At 40.3% G+C, this 10,708-nt stretch overlaps 1 pseudogene; it reads right to left on the minus strand.

Moving 5' to 3' along the window:
• Nucleotides 1-210: 210 nt before the first annotated feature.
• LOC112297612 (pre-mRNA-splicing factor SPF27 pseudogene) lies at nucleotides 211-4,944 on the minus strand (annotated as a pseudogene).
• Nucleotides 4,945-10,708: the final 5,764 nt, after the last annotated feature.

A 10,708-nucleotide genomic window follows, 5' to 3' on the forward strand; every position in this document is an offset into this window, starting at 1 on the left:
TTGAGTGTCTGTACATGGGAGAAATAATGAGTGTGGAATGGAAACAAGTTGTAGCTAGAGAGAAAACCAAATTTGAAATGAGATATTGCAAGGAAAGAGGAAGGTAATGTGGGTTAAGAGAAGGGAGGGGCAAAATATGTGAATTGAAATACACTATAGTATAAATCTAGTGACTTATTATATACAAATTTGCTGAACAAGAAATGAATGTTATAAAGCTATGCAGGAAAGAAAATATCACAAATCATGAAGACCACAGTGGCTTTTGTATTGGTAGCCCCTTGTATTTACCACTGTTTTTTTTTTTTTTTCTTTCTGGATCTGCCTCTGGTGGTGCCAGATGTTGACCCCATCTGACCTTAGGCAGTCTGTTAGATACTTGCAGTGATCTGCTGTCACTGGCCGTCACCTTCATTTGTTAACCTGGTCACTGCACTCAGCTGTCAGGTTTAAGCACTGTAGGGCATGGTGGAATCCCTCCTGCATTGGGGGCTATTGTTTCTCCTCAAGTACCTGCTGCAAGGAGGCTAGTAGTATGCCTGAGCAGGATGATTGCTGTGTATGGGGGTTGGCTGAGCACCAGATCCCAGTGGCTACTTTCTCAGTTATCTCCCCAAAGCCTCCATTCCCAGTCTCTCCTCAAGTCTCTCTAGTCCACTCTGCCCCACCTTTGCCAGTGATCTACTGTCTCTGGCTGCTTCCTTCACTTGTTTATTTGGTCACTAGGATTCAGTGGTCAGGCTTAAGCAGTAAAGGGCCAGGACAGAGACCCTCCTAGGGTTGGGGCTATTGTTTCCCCTCAGGCTACTGCCGCTCAGTGGGGAGTGGTCTGCCTGAGCACAAAGGCTGGGGTGGTCTGGGGGATGACTCAGCACCAAGATCCTAGCGGCTGCTCTCTCAGTTCTCTCCCGAAGGCTTCTGTCCCCAGTCTCTCCTCACACACCTCCAGCCCACTCTGCATCTCCTTTGCTTGAGCCCGAGGTAAGTGGCTGCAATTGAAAATTTTTGTGTTGGCCCTTTAAACCGCCCTTATGTCCCCAACTGTCTGTCTGTGGCAGAGAGCAACCCTGCTGCTTTTTGCCACTGGTTGTTATCTGTGTACTTTTTGGGCTCTGGTGTTCTAGGCTGGGAATCCTAGCTTAGGGTTTAAACCCCAATCTTCTTCTTCGGGGGATCCAACCAGCTGCTTAATTATCCCACCTGCGCTGCTGCCTATGGGCACCTAGCCAGCCCTCTTGAATCTGCACCACACTCCTTACCAGACCGGTTGTGCCAAAGCTGGTTCTGTATGTCCGAAGTTATATGCTTCTCTCTGGTTATTGCTCAGTTGTTTGTTCTGGGTTGTTTCTCCACACTTGAGTCATAATTCCAGATTGGTCCTGGGAGGAGGTCAGTGTGACTTCCATTCACTCCCTGCCATCTTCCTTCCCCTTTATTTTGCTTTTCAATTATAGTTGACATTCAATATCATTTTATATTGATTGTTTCAGGTGTACAGCATAGTGGTTAGACATTTATATAACTTATGAAATGATTGCCCTGATAAATCTAGTACTCACCTGGCACCATATATAGTTATTACAATGTTATTTACTATATTCTCTACATTGTACTTTACATCTCTGTGAGTGTTTTTTATAGCTGCCAATTTGTACTTCTTAATCCCTTCACCTTTTTTACCCATTCCCCCACCCCTGTACCATTTGGCATCCATCAGTCTGTTCTCTGTACCTATGAGTCTCTTTCCATTTTGCTTCTTTGTTTATTTTGCTCAGTAGATTCCACATATAAGTGAAATCATATAGTATTTGTCTTTTTCTGCCTGACTTTTTCACTTAGCGTAATACCCTCTGGGTCCATCCATGTAGTTGTGAATGGTAAGATTTTGTTCTTTTTATGGCTGAGTAATATTCTATTGTATATACATATACTACACCTTCTTTATCTCCTGAAGGACACTTAGGTTGCTTAGATATATTGTCTTAGATAAATTGGCTATTATATTGCTTAGATATATAGTGCAAAGAACAGAGGGTGCATATGTCTTTTCCTTGTCTTTCCAAGTTGGAATTTTTATTTTGCTAATGTACAAATAAAATATAGCAGTCCACTTTCCAGAGTTTCTGAACACTTAACCACTGATGAGTTCTGTAAGATGCAGTTGTCCTCCATAGTGCTGGTGCCTAATCTTCTGTGAAAGCCCAACTTACCTTCCTTTCTACCCTCTGAATTAATTGTCTTCCAGAAGTCTTGTCAAATGTTTTATTTTTTGGCCTCTCCATGTTTCTGTTTCATTTGAAAGACTTCATTTTCTAATTGTTCAATAGTCCTTTCAATCTCATAATTCTCACTGACCAGAGATACCCAATTTGACTCTATTTTTCCTAATTTAGATCCAGCTGGCAGTCGCATGTTCTTTTGCTGCCAGTCTAATTCTTGAATGTGTTTCCTTCCTTTCTGGAGCTCTTTCTGAGAGTATTCAATCATACAAACTAGATTTTCATTATGTTTTCCAGGCATTGCATCCATTCTGTGACATTAGTTCCAGATTCTTAATTCAAATTGCTTGATGTTCTAACTGGGCCTTTGAATTGTTTACACATTCTTGCCATGCAGCAATGTCATTTTTCTGACCTGAAGAAGGTGCTGGAAGTTCATAATGTTTCATGCTGAACAATTCCATTGATTGTGGAGCAGCCAGTCTTTCAAATTCATTTCTCAATATGTGCTTCAAAAGCAGAATAATCTGGGGCTGTCAGGTAGCTCAGGTAGTTCTTCGTAAGTTGATATCTGAGAATTTCCTCTTCCACCAGCACCACAGCCGTTTTCTGCACACCAGGTGCTTTGTAACCTAGGTCAAAATATTGCAGTGCATCCACCACAACTTCTCCAGCCACCAAAGATGTGCCTCCAATTCTTAAGTTCACCTCAGTTTTTTCAATCTTTTTTGAATTAGTGTTTAGAATTTCTTTGGATAAATACCCTGAAGTAGAATTGCTGGGCCATAGGGTAGTTCTATTTTAATTTTTTTCTTTTTTTTCCTTTGCCTAAAGAGATATATCACAAAAATATCACAAAAAAGTGTCAGAGATTATTTTTATAGGAGTTTTAGGTTTTGGGTCTTACATTTAATTCTTTATTCCATTTTGAGTTTATTCTTGTACATAGTGTAATAAGGTGGTCTAATTTAATTTTTGCATGTATCTGCCTAATTTTTCCAACAGCATTTATTGAATAGATTGTCTTTACCTTACTCTATATTTTTGCTTCCTTTGCAATAGATTAGTTGACCATATAGCTGTGGTTTTATTTCTGGGTTCTATTCTGTTCCATTGATCTATGCATCTATTTTTATGCTGGTGCCCTGCTGTTTTGATTTTCAAACTCTGGTAGTATAGTTTGATATCAGGTAGCATGATATCTCCAACTTTGATTGCCATAGCTATTTGGGGTCCTTTGTAGCTCCATATAAATTTTGAGGATTGTTCGTTCTAGTTTTGTGAAAAATGCCATTGGTATTTTTGTAGAAATTGAATTGAATCTATAGATTATTTTGATTAGTATGGACACTTTAATGACATTAATTCTTCCTATTCATGAGCATGGTATATGCTTTTATTTATTTCTATCTTCTTCAGTTTTTCTCTAATATCTTATAATTTTCTGAATATAGGGTTTTTACCTCTTCAATTAAATTTGTTTCTAGGTATTTTATTTTTCTTGATGTAATTACAAACGGGATTGTTCTCTTAGCTTCCCCTTTTGATAGTTTGTTATTGGTGTATAAAAATGTAAGCAATTTCTGAATATTAGTTTTGTATCCTGCTGCTTTACTGAATTTATTTATCAGTTTAAATAGTTTTTTGGTGGAATCTTTAGGGTTCTTTGTAGGGTTCTTGATGGAACAGAAAACTTGGGGCTGAGGGGTGCTTCTAACTATTTTTGGATTAGCAACCAAACACAGTGAACATAAGAATGGAGCCTCTCAGACCTCTCACTGTCATATACTGAGGATCAACTGGGAGAAGACCTGCAAGCCAGTAATGGAAGCTGGAGTCAGGGAAGAGCAAGTCCTGCTCTAAATTGCATCCTCAGGGTGCCTCAAGCATGTGGAATGACCAAGCAGAGGGGCTGCTTAAAGCTTGTGTTGTCCCTTTCCCAGGCTCCCCACCTAATTATGGGGACAGTTTTGCACTTTTTCACTGGATATCCTCCATCTTCTGCATCCTACACTCCCTAAAATCTTGCTCTTTTCCATTCCTGTGCTGTTAATGCAGCTTTTCTGCCCTTCACACTCATTCGCCCAAGATCTGTGTGAAATTACACTCTGCTCCAAAACAGACCTCTAGTGCAGACTAGCTGGGACTTTGCCTAACATATTCCCATCATGCTGACAGGACTGTGCAACACTCCTACTGTGGCCTTCTATTTGTTTCTTCTCAGTGTTTTGTCCCTGAAATGTTAGCACTCTTTCTAGGTTCATTCTCTGCTTCTTTCTTTCTTGCCTCCCTCCATCCCCTGGGGAGCCACATCCTGCCATATTGTTTCAGGTAGCTCCCATATATGATCATGACTTCCTTACGATCTAAACTCCAGCCCTAAATGTGGTCCTTGGCTCTAGGCTCAGGCATTTGATTGCCTTTTGGACATCTGCCATCAAATGTCCCACAAGCATAAAAATCTGACCACCCTACCTGAGTTGCTTCTCCTGCAGTCATTCAGCCTCAGTGCATATCATCACTTAGACAGCTGACTATGCCAGAAGATCACAAGCTATTACAAAGCTTTTTCTCTTCTGAATCCTCAATACCCACATCAGGAACTTCCAAAGATCAATTGGCCCCTCTATATTTCTATGCCACTGTCTGAGTTCTGGCAGAACTTACCTCTCACTGCAGCAGCTTCCTGTATCTCTGTTTCCAGTTTTCCTGGCCTGGAGGTCATTTTTCAGATGATATCCTAAAATGCATAACTGAGTGTTTTCAATGGCTCCTGATGGAATTCTGAATGAAGGCCACAATCCTAAAAGTGGCCAAGGCCTTTATGGTCTCTTTTCTGCTTATAGCAAACCTCACTCCTTTCACTCACATCATTCCTTTAAAATACTGACCTCTTCCTTGATTTATGTGAGAATAAATTCAAAGTTTTACCCTGAAATGCATGTCACAAAGTTTTATAATTTTTAAAATCAAATGTTACTGTGTGTTGCACAGTATTCTTGATTAGAGGAATTAGCCCAGTAATCACATTTATGGAAATAAAGTTTGGTAATAATGTTTTTAATTGACCCTTGATAGGAGGCAGTGGATAAGAAATAAACCCTTCAGATTGCAGTGAGGAACTTTCCTCTTGTGTGGATGCATCCAGCCACTACACATGACTGAGCAACATATCAAGTTCCTGCCCAAAGTCATTGCTGGAACTTGAATGAGATATGGAGTTGAGAGCACACCCCTGATGCAAGCAGTTCACTGTCTAGGTGACGGAATATGGCAAAATGCAGACAGAGCCATTGTCCACCTGACCCAGGGGAGGTCATAAAGTAGATATAAACAAGTTGCCTTTGTAGATGCAAGGTGGCCCAAAGCACATGGGGCTCAGGAGAAATTTTGATAATAACATTATACTATCATCACACACATAAAAAGAGTCTAAGGTGAAGGTTATGGGGTCCACCAACTGCAGGGTTTTAAAGGGAAAGAGAATGACTTTCTGTAGACTGTTATTGAAAGTATTATTATGATTAAGAAATGATTACTTCCCCTTAAATGCATGCCTTACATTTTTCTCTCTTTATTTTTAAAAATCTTATTCAGGGACCTCTTTTTTGCAAAGGTTTTTTGCTGTAGTTTCAGTCCTGCTCTCAAATCCAACTTCCAGGTTTCATATGGGATCTAAAATGTGGGTTGACTTAAAAATTGTTTTTTCCTCATCTGAGGACATTTTTCCATTCCTTTTAGAGAGAGAAGGGGGAAGATACCAGGCAGCACAGCAGGGGAGTTCAGCACCTTGCATCAACCATATCTGGGTTTGCCCCTGTCCTTTGCCACTCAACTAGCTGATAAGACAACTGAGTTTCTCTGAACCTCAGTTGCTTTATCCCCCTTTGCAAATTTTAATTGATCTATTAATATAAATATGTACATATATTTAACTATGTTAATATGTATATATATATGTATATATAATTGTTAATACGTATATATAATTGTTTCATAGACCCTCAATGAATTGTAACTTTTATTAGCACTCTCCTTTACTGGAACTTCATGTTTGAAGTGGAGAAAATACCACACTCAAAATCTCTGAGGTTCAGAGTAGTATAGCCCCACTCCTGGGCCTGAGCAAACTCTTTTCTCCTCCTCCTAAAGCCACAGCATGGCAGATCAGCTTCCAGAGACATGGGATACACACCAGCACCTGAATGCAAGAATGAGAGCCCAGATGAAAGGATTCCTGGTAATGTAGGGTAGCAAAAGTGAGCCCATTGGGAATGAGGCTTTTTGTGGTCATTTCCTTAGGGTGTGATACAGTATTAATACAATATTCTGAACATGTACTTGGCCATAACCACACCCAGTTACTGTACCATATGAGAATGGATCAAAGTCAGAGGGAGGCTGCACACAATTTATAAAAACACAGGGCTTATTTAGTTGTAATTTTCCTTTGGAGCCTGAGGCAAGAGGTATTGGTCATAAAACAACCAAAACTAGTTACAGAGTTGAACTTATTCCCAATTTGTGTTGTGCAATTCCAAATGCATGCTGGCAAACCTCCAAGGAGGATGTAGGAAGGAAGGATAGAGTGCACAGGGCAGCCATTGGGAGAAGGACTTGGTGAATTTAAGGGTAGAGAGGTTCTGAAGAAAAGAGACCCACTGATTGTTCACCAAGGCTGGAACTGACTTTACAAATGTTCCTGAGAGAGGGCAGAGTTGGTTTCTGAAGTCAAACAGAGAACACCTGGGAGGACTCTGCTCCCTTTATTTCCTAGGTGTTGGCCCTGACCACCAATGCTTTTGTAACTTCCTCCTGCCTCATGTAGCTGAGCAGCAGAAAGGAGGGTGAGCACTCAGCAGGTTGAGCCAACCTGTCATCAACAGGACTGCCATTGTGCTGCTTACCCCAGCACTTGCAGAGACCTTCACAGGGGGTAGACAGGAGATAAAGGCCAGGGCATGAACTCTTCTTTGAATGGATAGAGAGAAAAGAAATTTAAAACTATGAATTGTTGAAATGACTGCAGTCCTATTCACAAAGCAAACAATGGAAAATTCAGGTTGATTCCTTTGAGATATATATGAGACACTGGAATACATTTTATAATACCACAATGCACAAGAAAAATCAGAATACTTTTCTAAATAAAAATCTGTCTGATATGGAGTTCTCACTTAGCTGGGGTAGCCAGAACTTCTATTTGTTGTAGTTCCAGATGGCTCCTGTAACAGGACACTGGCAGCCAATTTCCAAGGTCTTGTCAGTGGCAGCCATATCTGGGTTTGTACCTCTCCTCTGCCACTTGCTAGATGGTAGTAGGGGAGTTCCCTGTTCTTTAGTACACAGTGGTCTGTATCTTTGTGGTCATCTGTTTGGACTGGGAGCCCCATGTCTGTGACACAGTCTGTTGAGTGGTCCTTGCAGTTGTGCCTCCTTGAGGTTCTTTCCACCTCCCTGGACTCCCCAGAGAAGCTGCCCAAGCTTTCCCCCCTAAAGGAGCCCCATGCTGCTGTTCTATTCCCTAATCTTGTTTCTTCTTCCCAAGAACTTGCTTCTCTGCTCTTCCTTTTAAGGGAGGTCCCACTTTACCTCCCCTCCTTGTGTCTCTGTCTGAGGGTAGAACTGGGCAGAGGATAGCAGGATGCTCATCAGCTTGTTTCCTTACCAAATCATTTATTAACTCATCATTACCAGTCAAAATATCAGGAGAAGGCAGGCTCTGAGGAACTTAAGGTGGAGAAAAAGTGAAATAGTTTTCTTTGTTCTTTCTCTCTTCCCCTCAACCATTCCTTCTCATTGTGTTCTACTGCCCAGATGTAACAGCTGACAGATCTCTGGCTTTAAGGCAAAAATGAAAGCAAAAAAAAACCATGATCCCATATAAAGCCATTATTTATTAAAAAAATTATTGTTATTCTATTATAGCTGTCCTAATATTTCCCCTTTTGCCCTCCTCCACCCAGCCCAGTCCCCACTCCCACAGTCAATCCCCACACTCTTGTCCATGTCCATGGGTCATTCATACATGCTCTTTAATTAATCACTTCCCCCTCTTTCCATTACCCTCCACCCTCCTCCCCTCTTGTCAGTCAGTCTGTCTCATGTTTCCATGTAATTGCTTCTATTTTTCTTGTTAGTTTATTTTGTTCATTAGATTTCTCATATAGGTGAGATCACATGGTATTTGTCCTTCACTACCTGGCTTATTTCACTTAATATAATATTCTCCAGTTCCATCCATGCTGTTGTAAAAGGTAGGAGTTCCTTCTTTCTTTTTGGTGCATAATATTCCATTTTGTAAATGTACCACAGTTTTTTGATCCATTCATTTACTGATGGGCACTTAGACTGTTTCTAGCACTTGTCTGTAAATAGTACTTCTATGAACATAGGGATGCATAAGTTCTTTTGAATTGGTGATTTGGGATTCTTAGGTTATATTCCAAGCAATAGAATCACTGGGTCAAAAGGCAGTTCCATGTTTAATTTTTTGAAGAAATTTCATACTGGTTTCCACAGTGGCTATCCCAGTCTGCATTCCCACCCACAGTGCACTAGGGTTCCCTTTTCTCTACAATTTTGCGAGAACTTCTTGTATTTTGTTAATTTGTTTGTGATGGCCATTCTTCACACCATTCTGGTGTGAAGTGCTATCTCATTGTGGTTTTAATTTGCATCTCTCTGATGGCTAGTGATTTTGAGCATTCTTTCATATGCCTATGCCCCATCTGTATGTCCTCCTTGGAGAAGTGTCTATTCAGGTCCTTTGCCCATTTTTAAATTGGCTTGTTTGTCTTCCTGGTGTTGAATCGTATGAGTTCTTTCTATATTTTGGAGACCAAACCCTTGTCCAATGTATCATTGGCAAATATGTTCTCCCATACAATGGGTTCCCTTTTCATTTTGATGATGGTTAAGCCCATTTTAAATTTGATTAATGTTAAAGGAATCTGAGTGTGAGCTCCTCTCTATCCCTGCCTTTTACAAGAAGCAATTGAGTGAGGGAATGGATGACTATGGAAGGGGTTCTGAGTGACTCTGTTAGTACTTGTGCTCACAGCGTGACACCATCCCTAAGAAGGGATCAAATGAATGCCATACCGGTGTGGTTTTGTGAGTCTTTTAAAGGATTTTGCTTACTTATTTTTAGAGAGAGGGGAAATGAGGGAGAAAGAAATGGAGAGAAACATCAATGTGTGGTTGCATCTTATGCACCCACTACTGGGGACCTGGCCCACAACCCAGTCATGTGCCCTGACAGGGAATGAAACTGGCAACTCTTTGGTTCCCAGGCCAGTGCTCAGTCCACTGAGCCACACCAGCCAATGCTTGTGAGTCTTATATTTGGATTTGACTTTTGCTTTTATCATTTCAGTTCTCTGAGCACTTTTAAAATTCTCTATGGATTTGTGCTATGTTAAAAGAAGAGGAGGGTACCAAGTTAGGGAAACAAATAAAACAATGGAACTAGTCCTTTAGTAATTCATAATTTTAACCATTGATGGATTCACATAGAAGGTGAATTTGGGAGAACAGATGGGTGTTGGTGAATAGGAAGTGTTAAGCCTGAAAATGTGAAGGGCCTTACGTGTTATCCCACTTGCATGATAACAGGTTAGCTTGACATAGTTTAGCTAGACAGATGGATGGATAGATAGATAGATAGACAGACTATACATAGATGTTTCTGGAGGACATGTTTCCATTCTCTCCAGAAATTTCTATCTGTAATTTCCATAACTTTTTGCCATTCAACCATCCTTTAACCCAGTTTGCAAGTAACTTTTGCTCAAACAGCTCTGACCATGCAAAAACATGAAAATATTCATGCAACACTGTCAACATGATGTGGGGACTTTGTTCCTAGAATTAGACCAATCATGGACGACAGAGAGGGGTGAAGAATAGGAGGCACAATTAGAAAAAGAGGTTGATCTGTCTGAAGGCTTAGGTGGGATAGGAAATAATGTACATTTAAATAATAGAAGCAAACATAAAAGGAACCCAAACAAATTCTGTGTCAAGAGAACTTTCTAAATCAACTACATAATGTTTGATGAGTCGAGTTTTAAAAACCTCACCCAAGGCAACAATAACAGGAATGGAGAGTATTGCATGTGCTCTGGATAATTCCCCCAGAAGGATGTACTTTGGTACTAAGAGGATGGAATAAGCTCATAGTTGACCGTGAAGTTAAAAATGCACATGTAGTTCCACGCTGGCACTTACAAAGCACTTTGTATATGTCAGGAATTGTTCTAAGTACTTAGCATTTACAACTCAATTTAATTCTCTAAATGACTTTATAAAGGGTACTACAATTATTTCCATTTTGAAGACTAGGAAATGGAAGCAAAGAAAGGTAAAGTAACTTGACAAAAATCATACAGCTAGGTAAATGACAGCATCATGATTTGGACCCAGGCAATCTGAGTTCTTGCTTATTATCCCCTGTCTCTTGTGTAGCTTAGCATCCTATTTGTTTT

The sequence above is a fragment of the Desmodus rotundus genome, chromosome 3 (genome assembly GCF_022682495.2).
Source record: "Desmodus rotundus isolate HL8 chromosome 3, HLdesRot8A.1, whole genome shotgun sequence".
Taxonomy (NCBI): domain Eukaryota; kingdom Metazoa; phylum Chordata; class Mammalia; order Chiroptera; family Phyllostomidae; genus Desmodus; species Desmodus rotundus.